Source organism: Callithrix jacchus, chromosome 1 (assembly GCF_049354715.1).
Source record: "Callithrix jacchus isolate 240 chromosome 1, calJac240_pri, whole genome shotgun sequence".
NCBI classification, from domain to species: domain Eukaryota; kingdom Metazoa; phylum Chordata; class Mammalia; order Primates; family Cebidae; genus Callithrix; species Callithrix jacchus.
Window position 1 is genome coordinate 334,381 of NC_133502.1, and position 21,409 is coordinate 355,789.

Below are 21,409 nucleotides of genomic sequence, written 5' to 3' on the forward strand. Positions count from 1 at the left end.
ACAATGCCCTTTTGTACTCTGTTTTGGAGTATATACACCAACTCAATATGCTCTCTCATGTAAAATAGCGAAATTCTAATTTTACGTGAATCGAAAAAAATCTAAATATTATCTAGGCACCTCAATGTTTAAAACAAAATTGCTCTGAATATAATCTGTCAGAAAAAATATACAATGCTTTATTCTACTCTTTATTGGAGTATATACACTAACTCCATATGCTCTCTCATGTAAAATACAGAAATTCTAATTTTATGTGAGTCAAAAAAAATGATAATGGTATCTAGGCACACCAATGTTATAAGAAAAATTGCTCTGAATATTATCTGTTAGAAAAAATATACAATGCCCTTTTCTACTTTGTTTTGTAGTATATATCCCAACTCAATATGCTCTCTCATGAAAAATACAGAAATTCTAATTTTACGCGAATCGAATAAAACCTAAATAATATCTAGGCATCGCAAAGTTAAAGGAAAATGGCTCTGAATATAGTCTGTTAGAAAAAATTTACAATGCCTTATTCTACTCTGTTTTACAGTTTATAAACCAACTCAGTATGCTCTCTCATGTAAAATACCAAAATTCTAATTTTACGTGAATCGAAAAAAATCTAAATATTATCTAGGCACCCAAATGTTAAAAGCAAAATTGCTGAGACAATAATCTGTCAGAAAAGATATACAGTGCTTTTTTCTACTCTGTTTTGGAGTATATACACCAACTCAATATGCTCTCTCATGTAAACTTGCGAAATTCTAATTTTACGCGATTCGAAAAAAATCTAAATAATATCTAGGCGTTCCCAATTTAAAAGAAAATGGCTCTGAATATAGTCTGTTAGAAAAAATATGCAATGCCTTATTCTACTTTGTTTTGGATTATATACACCAACTCAGTATGGTCTTTGATGTAAAACAGCAAAATTCTAAATTTACGTGAAACGAAAAAAATCTAAATATTATCTAGGCTCCCCAATGTTAAAAGCAAAATTGCTCTGAATATAATCTTTCAGAATTAATATACAATGCCCTTTTCTACTCTGTCTTGGAGTATATACACCAACTCAATATGCTCTCTTATGTAAAATACCGAAATTCTAATTTTACATGTATCGAGAAAAATCTAAATATTATCTAGGCACCCCAAAGTTAAAAGTACAATTGCTCTGAATATAATCTGTCATAAAAAATATACAATGCCCTTTTCTACTCTGTTTTGCAGTATATACACCAACTGAATATGCTCTCATGTAAAATAACGAAATTCTAATTTTACGCAAATTGAAAAGAATCTAAATAATATCTAGGTGCCCCACAGTTAAAATAAATGGCTCTTAATATAGTCTGTTAGATAAAATATACAATACCTTATTCTACTCTGTTTTGGAGTATATACATCAACTCCATATGCTCTCTCGTGTAAAATACAGAAATTCTAATTTTACCCAAATGGAAATAATCTAAATATGATCTAGGCAGTCCAATGTTATAAACAAAATTGCTCTGAATATACTCTGTCAGAAAAAATATACAATGCCTTATTCTACACTGTTTTTGAGTATATACTACAACTCAGTATGCCCTCTCATGTAAAATACCGAAATTCTAATTTTACGAGAATCGAAAAAAATCTAAATATTATGTAGGCACCCGAATGTTAAAAGCAAAATTTCTCTGAATATAATCTGTCAGAAAAAATATACAATGCCTTATTTTACTCTGTTTTGGAGTATATACACCAACTCAGTATGCTCTCTGATGTAAAATACCGAAATTCAAAATTTACGTGAATCGAAAAAAATCTAAATAATATCTAGGCGCCCCAAAGTTAAAAGAAATGGCTCTGAATATAGTCTGTTAAAGAAAATATACAATGCCTTATTCTACTTTTCTTTGGAGTATATACACCAACTCTCTCATGTAAAATACAGATTCTAATGCTACCCAAATCGAAAAATCTAAATATACTCTAGGCACCACAATGTTAAAAACAAAATTACCCTGAATATAATCTGTCAGACAAAATATACAATGCCCTATTCTACTCTGTTTTGGAGTATATACACCAACTCAATATGCTGTCTCATGTAACATACAGAAATTTTATATCTAAGTGAATCGAAAAAAATCTAAATATAATCTAGGCACCCCAATATTAAAAGAAAAATTTCTATTACTATAATCTGTCAAAAAATATACAATGCCTTATTCTACTCTGTTTTGGAGTGTATATACGCCATCTTAGTATGTTCTCTCATGTAAAATACCGAAATTCAAATTTTACATTAATCGAAAAATTTTAAATATTATCTAGGCATCTGAATGTTAAAAGCAAAATTGCTCTGAATATAATCTGTCAGAAAAAATATACAATGCCTTATTCTCCTCTGTTTTGGAGTATATACACCAACTGAGTATGCTCTCTCATGTAAAATACAGAAACTGTATATTTAAGCGAATCGAAAAATATCTAAATATTATACAGGCACCCCAATGTTAAAAGCAAAGTTGGTCTGAACATAATCTGTCAGAAGAAATATACAATGCCCTTTTCTAATTTGTTTTGGAGTATATACACCAAGTCAATAAGCTCCCTCATTTAAAATGCAGAAATTCGAATTTTAAACGAATCGAAAAAAATCTAAATAATATCTAGGCGCCCAAAATTAAAAGAAAATGGCTCGGAATATAGTATGTTAGAGAAAATATACAATGCCTTATTCTACTCTGTTTTGGAGTATATACACCAACTCAGTATGCTCTCTCATGTAAAATACAGAAATTCTAATTTTACCCGAATCTAATAAATGTAAATGTTTTCTAGGCACCACAATGTTAAAAACAAAATTGCTCTGAATATAATCTGTTAGAAAAAATATACAATGCCCTATTCTACATTGTTTTTGAGTATATACAGCAAATCTATATGCTCTCTCATGTAAAATACAGAAATTCTATATTGAAGTGAATTGAAAAAAAAATCTAAATATAATCTAGGCTCCCAAATATTAAAAGCAAAATTGCTCTGAATATAATCTGTCAGAAAAAATATACAATGCCTTATTCTACTCTGTTTTGGAGTATATACACCAACTCAGTATGCTCTCTTATGTAAAAAAAGAAATTCTAATTTTACCTGAATCGACCAAATCTAAATATTATCTAGGAACCCCAATGTTATAAACAAAATTGCTCTGAATATAATCTGTCAGAAAAAATATACAATGCCCTATTCTACTCTGTTTTGGAGTATATACCCCGACTCAATATGCTCTCTCATGTAAAATACAGAAATTCTATATTTAAGCGAATTGAAAAAAATGTACATATAATCGAGGCACCCCAATGTTAAAAACATAATTGCTCTGAATATAATCTGTCAGAAAAAATATTCAATGCCTTATTCTACCCTGTTTTGGAGTATTTACACCAACACAGTATGCTCTTTCATGTAAAATACAGAAATTATATATTTAAGCGAATCGAAAAAAATCTAAATATTATCCACGCACCCCAATGTTGAAAGCAGAATTGCTCTGAATATAATCTGTAAGAAGGAATATACAATGCCCTTTTCTATTCTGTTTTGGAGTATAAACACCAACTCAATAGGCTCTCTCATGTAAAATGCAGAAATTATAATTTTACGCGAATCCAAAAAAATCTAAATAATATCTAGGCGCCCCAACGTTATAAGAAAATGGCTCGGAATATAGTCTGTTGGAAAAAACATACAATGCCTTATTCTACTCTGTTTTGGAGTATATACACCAACTCAGTATGCTCTCTCATGTAAAATACTGAAATTCTAATTTTACGTGGACCGAAAGAAATCTTAATAATATCTAGGCACCCCAAAGTTAATAAAAAATGGCTATGAATATAGTCTGTTAAAAAAATATACAATGCCTTATTCTACTCTGTTTTGGAGTATATACATTAACTCAGTATGCTCTCTCATGTAAAATACAGAAATTCTATATTTAAGCGAATTGAAAAAATTCTACATATAAACTAGGCACACCAATGTTAAAAACAAAATTGCTCTGAATATATTCTGTCAGAAAAAATATTCAATGCCCTTTTCTACTCTTTTTTGGAGTATATACATCAACTCAATATGCTCTCTCATGTAAAATACAGAAATTCTATATTAAAGCGAATCGAAAAATATCCAAATATAATCTAGGCACCCCAATGTTAAAAGCAGAATTGCTGAGAATATATTCTGTCAGAAGAAATATACAATGCCCTTTTCTACTCTGTTTTGCAGTATATAACCCAACTCAATAGGCTCTCTCTTGTGAAATGCAAACATTCTAATTTTACGCGAATCGAAATAAATCTAAATAATATCTAGGCGCCCCAAAGTAAAAAGAAAATGGCTCGGAATATAGTCTGTTAGAAAAAACATACAATGCCTTATTCTACTCTGTTTTGGAGTATATACACCAGCTCAGGATGCTCTCTCATGTAAAATACCGATATTCAAATTTTACCCGAATTGAATAAATCTGAATATTATCTAAGCACCCCGATGTTAAAAACAAAATAGCTCTGAACATAATATGTCAGAGAAAATATTCAATGCCCTATTCTACTTTGTTTTGGAGTATATACACAAACTCAGTGTGCTGTCTCAAGTAAAATACCGAAATTCTAATTTTACGTGAATCGAAAAAAATCTAAATATTATCTAGGCACCCAAATGTATGAACCAAAATTGCTCTGAATATAATCTGACAGAGAAAATATACAACGCCCTTTTCAACTCTGTTTTGGAGTGTATAAACCATCTCAATATGCTCTCTCCCGTAAAATACCGAAATTGTAATTTTACGTGAATCCAAAAAAAATGTAAATAATATCTAGGCGCCAAAAGTTAAAAGAAACTTACTCTGAATATAGTCTATTAGAGAAAATATACAATGCTTTTTCTACTTTGTTTTGGAGTATATACACCAACTAAGTATACTCTCTCATGTAAAACACAGAAATTATAATTCTACCCGCATCTAATGAATCTAAATGTTTTCTAGGTACCCCAATGTTAAAGAAAATTTGCTCTGAATATAATCTGTCTGAAAAAATATACAATGCCCTATTCTACTCTGTTTTGGAGTATATACACCAACTCCATATGCTCTCTCATGTAAAATACAGAAATTCTATATTTAAGCGAATCGAAAAAAATCTACATATAAACTAGGCACCCCGTATTAAAAACAAAATTGCTCTGAATATAATCTGTCAGAAAAAATATTCAATGCCCTTTTCTACTCTGTTTTGGAGTATATACACCACCTCAAAATGCTCTCTCATGTAAAATACCGAAATTCTAATTTTACGTGAATCGAAAAAAATCTAAATAATATCTAGGCGCCCCAAAGCAAAAAGAAAATGGCTCTGAATATAGTCTGTTAGAAAAAATATACAATGCCCTTTTCTACTCTCTTTTGGAGTATATACACCAACTCAGTATGCTCTCTCATGTAAAATACCAAAATTCTAATTTTACGTGAATCAAAAAAAACCTAAATATTATCCAGGCACCCAAATGGTAGAAGCAAAATTGCTCTGAATATACACTGACAAAAAAATATACAATTCCTTATTCTACTCTGTTGTGGAGTATATACACCAACTCAGTATGCTCTCTCATGTAAACTAACAAAATTCTAATTTGATGTGAATGGAAAAAAATCTAAATATTATTTAGGCATCCTAATGGTAAAAGCAAAATTGCTCTGAATATACACTGTCAGAAAAAATATACAATGCCCTTTTCTACTCTGTTTTGGTGTATATACACCAACTCAATATGCTCTCTCATGTGAAATACAGAAATTCTAAATTTACATGAATCGAAAAAATCTAAATATTATCAAGGCACCCCAAAGTTAAAAGAAAATGGCTCACAATATAGTCCGTTAGAAAAAATATACAATGCCTTATACTACTCTGTTTTGGAGTATATACACCAACTCCATATGCTCTCTCATGTAAAATACAGAAATTCTATATTGAAGCGAATTGAAAAAAAATCTAAATATAATCTAGGCACCCCAATATTAAAAACAAAATTGCTCTGAATATAATCTGTCAAAAAAATATACAATGCTTATTCTACTCTGTTTTGGAGTATATACACCAACTCAGTATGCTCTCTCATGTAAAATACCGAAATTCTAAACTTACATGAATCGAAAGAAATCTAAATATTATCTAGGCACCCCAATGTTAAAGCAAAATTGCTCTGAATATACTCTGTCAGAAAAAATATACAATGCCCTATTCTACTTTGTTGTGGATTATATACACCAACTAAATATTCTCTCTCATGTAAAATACTGAAATTCTAATATTACAGAAATCGAAGAAAATCTAAATAATATCTAGGCACCCCAATGTTAAAAGAAAATGGTTCTCAATATAGTCTGTTAAAAAAATAGGGCCGGGCGTGGTGGCTCAAGCCTGTAATCCCAGCACTTTGGGAGGCCGAGGCGGGTGGATCACAAGGTCAACAGATCGAGACCATCTTGGTCAACATGGTGAAACCCCGTCTCTACTAAAATTACAAAAAATTAGCTGAGCACGGTGGTGCGTGCCTGTAATCCCAGCTGCTCGGGAGGCTGAGGAAGGAGAATTGCCTGAACCCAGGAGGTGGAAATTGCGGTGAGCCGAGATCGCGCCATTGCACTCCAGCCTGGGTAACAAGAGCGAAACTCCGTCTCAAAAAAAAAAAAAAAAAAAAAAAAAAAAAAATATATATACAATGCCTCATTCTACTCTGTTTTGGAGTATATATGCCAAATCAGTATGTTCTCTCATGTAAAATACCGAAATTCTAATTTTACGTTAATCGAAAAATTTTAAATATTATGTAGGCACCCCAATGTTAAAAACAAAATTGCCCTTAATATAATCTGTCAGAAAAAATATACAATGCCCTATTCTACTCTGTTTTGGAGTATATACACCAACTCCATATGCTCTCTCATGTAAAATACAGAAATACTACATTTAAGCGAAGCGAAAAAAAATCTAAAAATAATCTAGGCAACCCAATGATAAAAAAAAATTGCTCTGAATATAATCTTTCAGAAAAAATACGCAATGCACTTTTCTACTCTATTTTGGAGTATATACACCAACTCCATATGCTCTCTCATGTAAAATAACGAAATTCTATATTTAAGCGAATCGAAGAAAATCTAAATATTATCTAGGCACCCCAATGTGAAAAACAAAATTGCTCTGAATATTATCTGTAAATAAAAATATATAATGCCCTTTTCTACTTGGTTTTGTAGTATATACACCAACTCAATATGTTCTCTCATGTAAAATAACAAAATTTTAATTTTACGCGAATCGAAAAAAATTTAATAATATCTAGGCGCCCCAAATTTAAAAGAAAATGGCTATGAATATAGTCTGTTAGAAAAAATATACAATGCCTTATTCTACTCTGTTTTGGAGTAAATACACCAACTCAGTATGCTCTCTCATGTTAAATACAGAAATTCAAATTTTACCAGAATCGAAAAAATCTAAATATTATCTAGGCACCTCAATGTTAAAAACAAAATTGCTCTGAATATAATCTGTCAGAAAAAATATACAATGCCCTATTCTACTCTGTTTTAATATATATAAACCAACTCAATATGCTCTCTCACGTTAAATACAGAAGTTCTATATTTAAGCAAAACGAAAAAAATCTAAATATTATCTAGGCACCCCAATGTTAAAAACAAAATTGCTCTGAATATAATCTGTCAGAAAAAATATACAATGCCCTTTTCAACTCTGTTTTGGAGTATATACACCAACTCCATATGCTCTCTCATGTAAAACACCGAAATTCTATATTTAAGTGAATCGAAGAAATTCTAAATATTATCTAGGCACCTCTAGGTTAAAAAAAAAATTTCTCTGAATATCATCAGTCAGAAATAATATACAATGCCCTATTCTACTCTGCTTTGGATTATATACACAAACAACTTTTACTCTCTCATGTAAAATACAGAAATTCTATATTTAAGCGTACCAAAAAAAATCTAAATATTATCTTGGCACCCCAATGTTAAAAACAAAATTGCTCTGAATATAATCTGTCAGAAAAAAAAATACAATGCCCTTTTCTACTCTGTATTGGAGAATATACACCAACTCAATATGCTCTCTCACGTAAAATACCCAAATTCTAATTTTACGCGAATTGAAAAAAATCTAAATAATATCTAGGCGCCCCGAAGTTAAAAAAAAATGGCTCTGAATATAGTCTCTTAGAATAAATATACAATTTCTTATTCTACTATGTTTTGGAGTATATACACGAACTCAGTATGCTCTCTCATGTAAAATAAAGAATTTCTAATTTTACCAGAATCGAAAAATCTAAATATTATCTAGACACCGCAATGTTAAAAACAAAATTGCTCTGAATATAATCTGTCAGACAAAATATACAATGCCCTTTTCTACTCTGTTTTGGAGTATATACACCAACTCCATATGCTCTCTCATGTAAAATACAGAAATTCTATATTTAGGTGAATTGAAAAATATCTAAATATTATCTAGGCACCCCAATGTTAAAAGGAAAATTTTTCTGAATATAATCTGTCTGACAAAATATACAATGCCGCTTTCCACTCTTTTTTGTAGTATATACACCAACGCAACATGCTCTCACATGTAAAATACAGAAATTCTAATTTTACCCGAATCGAAAAAATCCAAATATTATCTAGGCACCGCAATGTTAAAAAAAAATTGCTCTAAATATAATCTGTCAGAAAAAATATACAATACTGTATTCTACTCTGTTTTGGGGAATATAAACCAACTTTATATGCTCTCTCTTGTAAAATACAGAAATTCTATATTTAAGCGAATCGAAAAAAATCTAAATATTATCTAGGCACCCCAATGTTAAAAACAAAATTGCGCTGAATATAATCTGTCAGAAAAAATATACAATGCCCTATTCCTCTCTGTTTTGGAGTATATACACCAACTCCATATGCTCTCTCATGTTAAATACAGATATTCAATATTTAAGCGAATCGAAAAAAATCTAAATATTTTCTAGGCACCCCAATGTTAAAAACAAAATTGCTGCGAATATAATCTGTCAAAAAAATATAAAATGCCCTATTCTACTCTGTTTTCGATTATATAAACAAACTCAGTATTCTCTCTCATGTAATATAACGAAATTCTAATTTTATGGGAATCGAAAAAAATCTAAATGTTTCCTAGGCACCACAATGTTAAAAGCAAAACTGCTCTGAATATAATCTGTCATAAAAAATATACAGTGCCCTTTTCTACTCTGTATTGGAGTATATACACCAACTCAGTATGCTCTCTCATGTAAAATACCCAAATTCTGATTTTATGAGAATCGAAAAAAATATAAATAATATCTAGGTGCCCTAAAGTTCAAAGAAAATGGCTCTGAATATAGTCTGTTAGAAAAAATAAACAATGCCTTTCTCTACTATGATTTGGAGTATATACATGAACTCAGTATGCTCTCTCGTGTAAAATAATAAAATTCTAATTTTACCCGAATCGAATAAATCTAAATATTATCTAGGCAACGCAATGTTATAAACAAAATTGCTCTGAATATAATCTGTCAGAAAAAGTATACAATGCCCTCTTTTACTCTGTTTTGGCGTATATACACCAACTCCATATGCTCTCTCACGTAAAATACAGAAATACTATATTTAAGCGAATCGAAAAAAATCTAAAAATTATCTAGTCAACCCAATGTTAAAAAAAATTGCTCTGAATATAATCTTTCAGAAGAAATATGCAATTCTCTTTTCTACTCTACTTTGGAGTATATACACAAACTCCATATGCTTTCTCATGTAAAATAACGAAATTCTATATTTAAGCGAATCGAAGAAAATCTAAATAGTATCTAGGCACCCCAATGTGAAAACCAAAATTGCTCTGAATATTTTCTGTGAATAAAAATATATAATGCCCCTTTCTACTCTTTTTTTTAGTATATACACCAACTCAATATGTTCTCTCATGAAAATAATGAAATTTTAATTTTACGCGAATTGAAAATAATTTAACAATATCTAGGCACCCCAAATTTAAAATAAAATGGCTATGAATATAGTCTGTTAGAAAAAATATACAATGCCTTATTCTACTCTGTTTTGGAGTAAATACACCAACTCAGTATGCCCTATCATGTAAAATACAGAAATTCTAATTTTACCAGTATCGAAAAAATCTAAATATTATCTAGGTACCTCAATGTTAAAAACAAAATTGCTCTGAATATAATCTGTCAGAAAAAATATACAATGCCCTACTCTACTCTGTTTTGAAACATATAAACCAACTCCATATACTCTCATGTAAAATACAGAAATTCTATATTTAAGTGAATCGAAAAAATTCTAAATGTTATCTAGGCACCTCAAGGTTAAAAACAAAATTGCTCTGAATATAATCAGTCAGAAAAAAAATACAATGCCCTTTTCTACGCTGCTTTGGATTATATACACAAACTACTTTTACTGTCTCATGTAAAATACAGAAATTCTATATTTAAGCGAACCGAAAAAAATATAAATATTATCTTGGCACCCCAATGTTAAAAACAAAATTGCTCTGAATATAATCTGTCAGAAAAAATATACAATGCCCTTTTCTACTCTGTATTGGAGAATATACACCAACTCAATATGCTCTCTCATGTAAAATACCCAAATTCTAATTTTACTTGAATTGAAAAAAATCTAAATAATATCTAGGCGCCCCAAAGTTAAAATAAAATGGCTCTGAATATAATCTCTTAGAATAAATATACAATTCCTTATTCTACAATGTTTTGGAGTATATACACGAACTCAGTATGCTCTCTCATGTAAAATACAGAAATCCTAATTTTTCCAGAATCAAAAAAATCTAAATATTATCTAGACACCGCAATGTTAAAAACAAAATTGATCTGAATATAATCTGTCAGACAAAATATACAATGCCCTTTTCTACTCTGTTTTGGAGTATATACACCAACTCCATATGCTCTCTCATGTAAAATACAGAAATTCTATATTTAAGTGAATCGAAAAATATCTAAATATTATCTAGGCACCCATTGTTAAAAGCAAAATTGCTCTGAATATAATCTTCCAGAAAAAATAAACGATGCCATTTTCTACTATGTTTTGGAGTATGTACACCAACCCAATATGCTCTCTCATGTAAAATACCAAAATTTTAAATTTACGCTAATCAAATGAAATATAAATATTATCGAGGCACCCCAATGGTAGTAGCAAAATTGCTATGAATATTATCTGTCAGAAAATATATACAATGCTTTTTCTACTCAGTTTTGGAGTATATACACTATCTCAATATGCTCTCTCATGTAAAATACCAAAATTCTATATTTACGCAAATTGAAAAAAATCTCAATATTATCTAGGCACCCCAGGGTTAAAAGCAAAATTGCTCTGAATATAATCCGTCATAAAAAATACCCAATGCCCTTTTCTACTCTGTTTTGTATTATATACAACGACTCAATATGCTCTCTCATGTATAATACGGAAATTCTAATTTTACGCGAATCGAAAAAAATGTAAATATTATCTAGGAAAACCAATGTTAAGAGCAAAATTGCTCTGAATATAATCTCTCAGAGAAAATCTACAATGCCCTTTTCTACTCTATTTTGGAGTATATAAACCAACTCAATATGCTCTCTCATGTGAAATACCGAAATTCTAAATTTACGCAAATCGAAAAAAATAGAAATATTATCTAGGCACCCCAATGTTAAAAGTAAAATTGCTATTAATAAAGTCTGTCAGAGAAAATACACAATGCCCTTTTCTTCATGGTGTTGGTGTATATACACCAACTCAATATGCTCTCTCATGTAAAATACTGAAATTCTAAATTTACGTGAATCAAAAAAAATCTAAATATCATCTAGGCAACCCAATGTTAAAAGTAAAATTGCTCTGAATATAATCTATCAGAAAAAATATAAACTGGCCTTTTCTACTCTGTTTGAGAGTATACACACCAACTCAACATGCTCTCTCATGTAAAGTATCAAAATTCTAATTTATATGAACCGAAAAAATTTAATTTTATCTTGGCACCCCAATGTTAAAAGCAAAATTGCTCTGAATATCATCTGTCAGAAGAAATATGCAATGCCCTTTTATACTCTGTTTTGGGGTATATACACCAACTCAGTATGCTCTCTCATGTAAAATACCAAAATTCTAAATTTATGCGAATCTAAAGAAATCTAAATATTATCTACGCACCCCAATATTAAAAGCAAAATTGCTCTGAATATTATTTTTCAGAGAAAAATATACAATGCCTTTTTCTACCCTGTTTTGGAGTATATACACCAACCCAATATGGTCTCTCATGTAAAACACTGAAATTCTATATATACTCGATCGAAAAAATCTAAATATTATCTAGGCACCCAAATGTTGATAAAAAATGGCTCTGAATATAATCTGTCAGAAAAAATATACAATGCGGTTTCTACTCTGTTTTGGAGTACATATACCAACTCAGAATGCTCTCTCATGTAAATTACCAAAATTATAAATTTACGTTAATCAAAGGAAATTTAAATATTATCTAGGCACCCCAATGTTAATAGCAAAATTGTTCTGAACATAAAATGTCAGAAAAAATATACAATGCCCTTTTCTACTTTGTTTTGGAGGATATACACTAACTCAATATGCTGTCTCCTGTAAAATACAGAAATTCTAAATTCACTCGAATTGAAAAAAATCTAAATATTAATTTGGCATCCCGATGTTAAAAGCAAAATTTCTCGGAATATTTTATGTCAGAAATAATACACAATGCCCTATTCTATTCTGTTTTGGAGTATATACACCAACTCAATATGCTCTCTCATGTAAAATACCAAAATTCTAATTTTACAGGAATCGAAAAAAATCTGAATAATATTTAGGAACCCCAATGTTAAAAGCAAAATTGCTCTGAATAAAATCTGTCATAAATAATATACAATGCCCTATTCTACTCTGTTTTAGAGTATATACACCTACTCAATATCCTCTCTCATGAACAATACCGAAATTCAAATTTTTCGCGAATCGAAAAAAATCTAAATATTATCTAGGAACCCTAATGTTAAAAGAAAATGGCTCTGAATATAATCTGTAAGTACAAATATAGAATGACTTTTTCTACTTCGTTTTGGAGTATATACACCAACTCAATATTCTCTCTCATGTAAAATACCGAAATTATAAATTTACGCACATTAAAAAAATTCTAAATATTATATAGGCACCTCAATTTTAAAAGCAAAATTGTTCTGAATGTAATCTGTAAGAAGAAACATAAAATGCCTTTTTCTACTTTCTTTTGAAATATATACACCAACTCAATATGCTCTCCCATGTAAATTGCAGAAATTATAATTTTACACGAACCGAAAAAATCTAAATATTATCTAGGCATTCCAATGTTAAAACCAAAATTGCTCTGAATATAATCTGTCACAAAAAAATACACAATGCTTTTTTCTATTCGGTTTTGGAGTACATACAGCAACTCAATATGCTCTCTCATGTAAAATACCGAAATTTTAAATTTACGCGAATCATAAAAAATCTAAATATTATCTACGCACCCCAATGTTAAAAGCAAAATGGCTCTGAATATAATCTGTCCGAAAAAATATACAATGCCCCTTTCTACTCTGTTTCGGAGTATATAAACCAACTCAATATTCTCTGTCATGTAAAATACTGAAATTCTAAATTTACGTGAATTGAAAAAAATCTAAATATTATCTACGCATACCAATGTTAAAAACTAAATTGCTCTGAAAATAATCTGTCAGAGAAAATATACAATACCCTATTCTACTCTGTTTTGGAGTATATACACCAATCCATATGCTCTCTCATGTAAAATACAAAAATTGTATATTTAAGCGAATCGAAAAAAATCTAAATATTATCTAGGCACCCCAATGATAAAAGAAAAATTGCTCTGAATATAATCTGTGAGAAAAAATATACAATGCCATTTTCTACTCTGTTTTGGAGTATATACACCTACTCAATATGCTCTTATGTAAAATATCGAAATTCAAATTTTACACGAATCGAAAAATTCTAAATAATATCTAGGCACTCCAAAGTTAAAGGAAATTGGCTCTGAATATAGTCTGTTATAAAATATATACAATGCCTTATTCTACTCTGTTTTGGAGTATATACACCAACTCAGTATACCCTCTCATGTAAAATACAAAAATTCTAATTTTACCCGAATCAAAAAAATCTAAATATTATCTAGGCACACCAATGTTAAAAACAAAATTGCTCTCAATATAATCTCTCAGAAAAAATACACAATGCACCATTATATTCTGTTTTGGAGTATATACACCAACTCAGTATGCTCTCTCATGTAAAATACAGAAATTAAAATTTTACACAAATCGAAAAAATCTAAATCTTATATTGGAACCAGAATGTTAAAATCAAAATTGCTCTGAATATAATCTGTCAGAAAAAAATATACAATGCCCTATTCTACTCTGTTTTGTAGTTTATAAACCAACTCAGTATGCTCTCTCATGTAAAACACCGAAATTCTAATTTTACGTGAATCGAAAAAAATCTAAATATTATCTGGGCACCCCATTGTTAAAACCAAAATTGCTCTGAAATAATCTGTTGAAAAAAATATACAATGCCCTTTTCTACTCTGTTTTGGAGTATATACACCAACTCAATATGCTCTCTCATGTAAAATACCGAAATTCTAATTTTACGCGAATGGAAAAGAACCTAAATATTATCTAGGCGCCCCAAATATAAAAGAAAATGTCTCCAAATATAGTCTGTTAGAAAAAATATACAATGCCTTATTCTACTCTCTTTTGGATTATATACACCAACTCAGTATGCTTACTCATGAAAAATACAGAAATTCAAATTTTACCCGAATCGCAAAAATCTAAATATTATCTAGGCACCTTAATGTAAAAAACAAAATTGCTCTGAATATAATCTGTCAGAAAAAATATACAATACCCTATTCTACTACGTTTTAAACTATATACACAAACTCCATATGCTCTCTCATTTAAAACAAAGAAATTCTATATTTAAGCGAATTAAAAATAATTTAAATATTATCTAGGCACCCCAATGTAAAAAGAAAAATTGCTCTAAATACAATCTGTCAGAGGAAATATACAATGCCCTTTTCTACTCTGTTGGTAGTATATACACCAACTCAATATGCCCTCTCATGTAAAATACCGAAATTCTGATTTTACGCAAATTGGTAAAAAATCTTAATAATATCTAGGCGCCCCACAGCTAAAAGAAAATGACTCTGAATATAGTCTGTTATAAAAAATATACAATGCCTTATTCTACTCTGTTTTGGTGTATATACACCAACTCAGTATGCTTTCTCAGTTAAAATACAGAAATAACAATTTTACCAGAATCGAAAATATCTAAATATTATCTAGGCACCCGAATGTTAAAAGCAAAATTGCTCTGAATAAAATCTGTCAAAAAAATATATACAATGCCCTATTCTACTCTGTTTTGGAGTATATACACCAACTCAGTATGCTCTCTCATGTAAAATACAGAAATTCTAATTTTACGTGAATCGAAAAAAATCTAAATATTTTTTAAGAACCACAATGTTAAAAGTAAAATTTCTCTGAATATAATCTGTCAGAAAAAATATACAATGCCCTGTTCTACTCTGTTTTGGAGTATATACACCAACTCAGTATGCTCTCTCAAGTAAAATACCGAAATTCTAATGTTACGTGAATCGAAAAAAATCTAAATATTTTCTAGGCACCTCAATGTGTAAAGCAAAATTTCTCTTAATATAATTTGTCAGTAAAAATATACAATGCCCTATTCTACTCTGTTTTGGAGTATATACACCAAGTCAATATGCTCTCTCATGTAAAATAACGAAATTCTAATTTTACGTGAATCGAAAAAAATCTAAATAATATCTAGGCGCCCCAATGTGTAAAGCAAAATGCCTCTGAATATAGTCTGTTATAAAAAATATACAATGCCCTATTCTACTCTGTTTTGGAGTATATACACCATCTCAGTATACTCTCTCATGTAAAATACCGAAATTCTAATTTTACGTGAATTGAACAAAATCTAATTATTATCTAGGCACCCCAATGTTAAAAGCAAAATTGCTCTGAATATAATGTGTCAAACAAAATATACAATGCCCTTTTCTACTCTGTTTTGGAGTATATACATCAACTCAATTAGCTCTGTCCTGTAAAATAACGAAATTCTAATTTTACGCGAATCGAAAAAAATCTAAATAATATCTAGGCGTCCCAAAATTAAAAGAAAATAGATCTGAATATAGTCCGTTAGAAAAAATATACAATGCCTTATTCTACTCTGTTTTAAAGTATATAAACCAACTCAGTATGCTCTCCCATGTAAAATAGAGAAATTCAAATTTTACGTGAATTGAAAAAAATCTAAATATTATCTAGGCACCCGAATGTTAAAAGCAAAATTGCTCCGAATATAATCTGTCAGAAAAAATATTCAATGCCCTATTCTACTCTGTATTGGAGTATATGCACCAACTCAATATGCTCTCTTTTGTAACATACAGAAATTTTATATTTAAGCGAATAGAAAATCTAAATATTATCTAGGCACATCAATGTTAAAAGCAAAATTGCTCTGAATATAGTCTGTCAGAAAAAATATACAATACCCTATTCTACTCTGTTTTGGAGTATATACACCAACTCTTAGGCTCTCTAATGTAAAATACAGAAATTCTATATTTAAGAGAATTGAATAAAATCTAAATATTATCTAGGCAACCCAATGTTAAAAACATAATTCCTCTTAATATAACCTTTCAGCGAAAACATACAATGCCCTAATTTACTCTGTTTTGAAGTATATACACCAACTTTATATGCTCTCTCATGTAAAATACAGAAATTCTATATTTAAGCGAATCGAAAAAAATCTAAATATTATCTAGGTTCCCAAATGTAAAAAGCAAAATTGATCTGAATATAATCTGTCAGGAAAAATATACAATGCCCTTTTCTAATTTGTTTTGTAATATATACACCAACTCAATATGCTCTCTTATGTAAAATACCAAAATTATAGTTTTACACGAATCGAAAAAAATCTGAATAATATCTAGGCGCCCCAAAGTTAAAAGAAAATGGCTCTGAATATAGTCTGTTAGAAAAAATATAGAATGCCTTTTACTACTCTGTTTTGGAGTATATACCCCAACTCAGTATGCTCTCTCATGTAAAATACCGAAATTCTAATTTTATGTGAATCGAAAAACATCTAAATAATATCTAGGTGACCCAAAGTTAAAAGAAAGTGGCTCTGAATATATTCTGTTAGAAAAAATATACAATTCCTTATTCTACACTGTTTTGGAGTATATACACCAACTCAGTATGCTCTCTCATGTAAAATACAGAAATTCTAATTTTACCCGAATGGAAAAAATCTAAATATTATATAGGCACCCCAATGTTAAAAACAAAATTGCTCGGAATATAATCTGTCAGAAAAATATACAATGCCCTATTCTACTCTGTTTTGGAGTATATACACCAACTAAGTATGCTCTCTCATGTAAAATACAGAAATTCTAATTTTACCCGAATGGAAAAAATCTAAATATTATATAGGCACCCCAATGTTAAAAACAAAATTGCTCGGAATATAATCTGTCAGAAAAATATACAATGCCCTATTCTACTCTGTTTTGGAGTATATACACCAACTAAGTATGCTCTCTCATGTAAAATACCGAAATTCTAATTTTACGTGAATGGAAAAAAATCAAATTATTATCTAGGCAACCGAAAGTTAAAAGCAAAATTGCTCTGAATATAATCTGTAAGAAAATTTATACAATGCGCTTTTCTACTCTGTTTTGGAGTATATACACCAACTTCATATGCTCTTTCATGTAAAATACAGAAATTCTATATTGAAGCAAATCGAAAAAAATCTTAATATTATCTAGGCACCTTAATGTTAAATGCAAAATTGCTCTGAATATCATCTGTCAAAAAAAGTATACAATGCCTTATTCTACTCTGTTTTGGAGGATATACACCAACTCAGTATGCTCTCTTATGTATAATACCGAAATTCTAATTTTACGTGAATCGAAAAAATCGAAATATTATCTAGGCACCCGAATGTTAAAAGCAAAATTGCTGTGAATATAATCTGTCAGAAAAAATATACAATGCCATTTTCTACTCTATTCTGGAGTATATACACCAACTTAATATGCTCTCTCATGTAAAATACCGAATTTCAAATTTTACGTGAATAAAAATAATCTAAAAATTATGTAGGTGCCCCAAGGTTAAAAGAAAATGGCTCTGAATATAGTCTGTTAGAAAAAATATACAATGCCTGATTCTACTCTGTTTTGGAGTATATACACCAACTCAGTATGCTCTCTCATGAAAAATACAAAAATTCAAATTTTACCCGAATCGAAAAAATCTATATATGATCTAGGCACACCAATGTTAAAAACAAAATGGCTCTGAATATAATCTATCAAAGAAATATACAATGCCCTATTCTACTCTGTTTTGGAGTATATACACCAACTCCATATGCTCTCTCATGTAAAATACAGAAATTCTATATTTAAGCGAATCAAACAAAATCTAAATATTATCTAACCATGCCAACGTTAAAAGCAAAAGTGCTGTGAATATATTCGGTCAGAAGAAATATACAATTCCCGTTTCTACTCTGTTTTGTAGTATATACAACAACTCAATATGCTCTCTCATGTAAAATAGAGAAATTCTAATATTACCCGAATCAAAATATGTAAATATAATCTAGGCACCCCAATGTTATCAACAAAATTGCTCTGAATATAATCTTTCAAGAAAAATATACAATGCCCTATCCAATCTATTTTGGAGAATATACACCAACTCCATATGCTCTCCCATAAAAAATACAGAAATTCTATATTTAAGCGAATCAAAAATAATCTAAATATTATCTAGGCAACCGAATGTTAAAAGCAAAATTGCTCTGAATATAATTTGTCAGAAAAAATATACAATACCCTTTTCTACTCTGTTTTGGAGTATATACACCAACTCAATATACTTTCTCATGTAAAATACCGAAATTCTAATTATACGCAAATCGAAAAAAATCTTAATAATATCTAGGCACCCCAAAGTTAAAAGACAGTTGCTCTGAATATAGTCTGTTCGAAAAAATATACAATGCCTTATTCTACTCTGTTTTGTAGTATATACATCAACTCAGTATGCTCTCTAATGTAAAATACCGAAATTCTAATTTTACCCGAATCGAAAAAAGCTAAATATTATCTAGGCACCCCAATGTTAACAACAAAATTGCTCTGAATATAATCTGTCAGAAAAAATATACAGTGACGTATTCTACTCTGTTTTGGAGTATATACACCATCTCCGTATGCTCTCTCATGTAAAATACAGAAATTCTATATTTAAGCGAATCCAAAAAATTTAAATATTATCTAGGCACCTTAATGTTAAAAGCCAAATCGCTGTGAATATAATCTGTCAGAGAAAATATACAATGCCTTATTCTACCCTGTTTTGGAGTATATACATAAACTCCATATGCTCTCTCATGTAAAAGAGAGAAATTCTATATTTAAGCCCGTCGGAAAAATTTTAATAATATCTAGGCAACCCAATGTTAAAAGCAAAATTGCTCTGAATATAATCTGTCAGAAAAAATATACAATGCCCCTTTCTACTTTGTTTAGGAGTATATACACCAACTCAATATGCTCTCTCATGCAAAATACCGAAATTCTAATTTTACGCGAATTGAAAAAAATCTAAATAATATCTAGGTGCCCCAAAGTTAAAAAAAAATAGCTCTGAATATAGTCTGTTAGAAAAAATATACAAAGCCTTATTCCAGTTTGTTTTAGAGTATATACACCAAGTCAGTCTGTTCTCTCATGTAAAATAACGATATTCTAATTTTACCAGAATAGTTAAAATCTAAATATTACCTAGGCACCCCAATGTTTAAAACAAAATTGCTCTGTATATAATCCGTCAAAAAATATACAATGCCCTATTCTACTCTGTTTTCGAGTATATACACCAACTTCACATGCTCTCTCATGTAGAAAACAGAAATTCAATATTTAAGCGAATCGAACAAAATCTAAATATTATCTACGCACGCCAACGTTAAAAGCAAAAGTGCTGTGAATATATTCTGTCAGAAAAAATATACAATACCCGTTTCTACTCTGTTTTGTAGTACATACATCAACTCAATATGCTCTCTCATGTAAAATAGAGAAATTCTAATTTTACCCGAATCATAAAAATATAAATACAATCTAGGCACCCCAATGTTAAAAACAAAATTGCTATGAATATAATCTGTCAAAAGTTATATACAATGCCCTATTCTACTCTGTTTTGGAATATATACACCAACTAGGTATACTCTCTCATGTAAAATACCAAAATTCTAATTTTACGTGAATCGAAAAAAATCTAAATATTATCTAGGCACCCCAATGTTAAAAGCAAAATTGCTCTGAATATAATCTGTCATAAAAATTATACAACGCCGTTTTTTACTCTGTATTGGAGTATATATACTATCTCAATATGCTCTCTCAAGTAAAATACACAAATTCAAATTCTAAGTGAATAAAAAAAAATCTAAAAAATATCTAGGCTCCCCAAAGTTAAAAGAAAATGTCTCTAAATATAGTCTGTTAGAACAAATATACAATGCCTTTTTATACTATGTTTTGGAGTATATACAGGAACTCACTATGCTCTCTCGTGTAAAATAAAGATAATCAAATTTTACCCGAATCGAAAAAAATTTAAATATTATCTACGCACCCCAATGTTAAAAACAAAATGGCTCTGAATATAATCTGTCAGAAAAAATATACAATGCCCTATTCTACTCTGTTTTTGAGTATATACACCAACTTTACCTGCCCTCTCATGTAAAATACAGAAATTCTATATTTAAGCGAATCGAAAAAAATCTAAATTTTATCTAGTCACCCCAAAGATAAACACAAAATAGCCCTGAATATAATCTGTCAGAAAAAATATACAATGCCCTCTTCTACTCTGTTTTCGAGTATATACACCAACTCCATATGCTCTCTGATGTAAAATACAGAAATTCTATATTTAAGCAAATCGAAAAAAATCTAAATATTATCTACGCACCCCAACGTTAAAAGCAAAAGTGCTATGAATATATTCGGTCAGAAAAAAT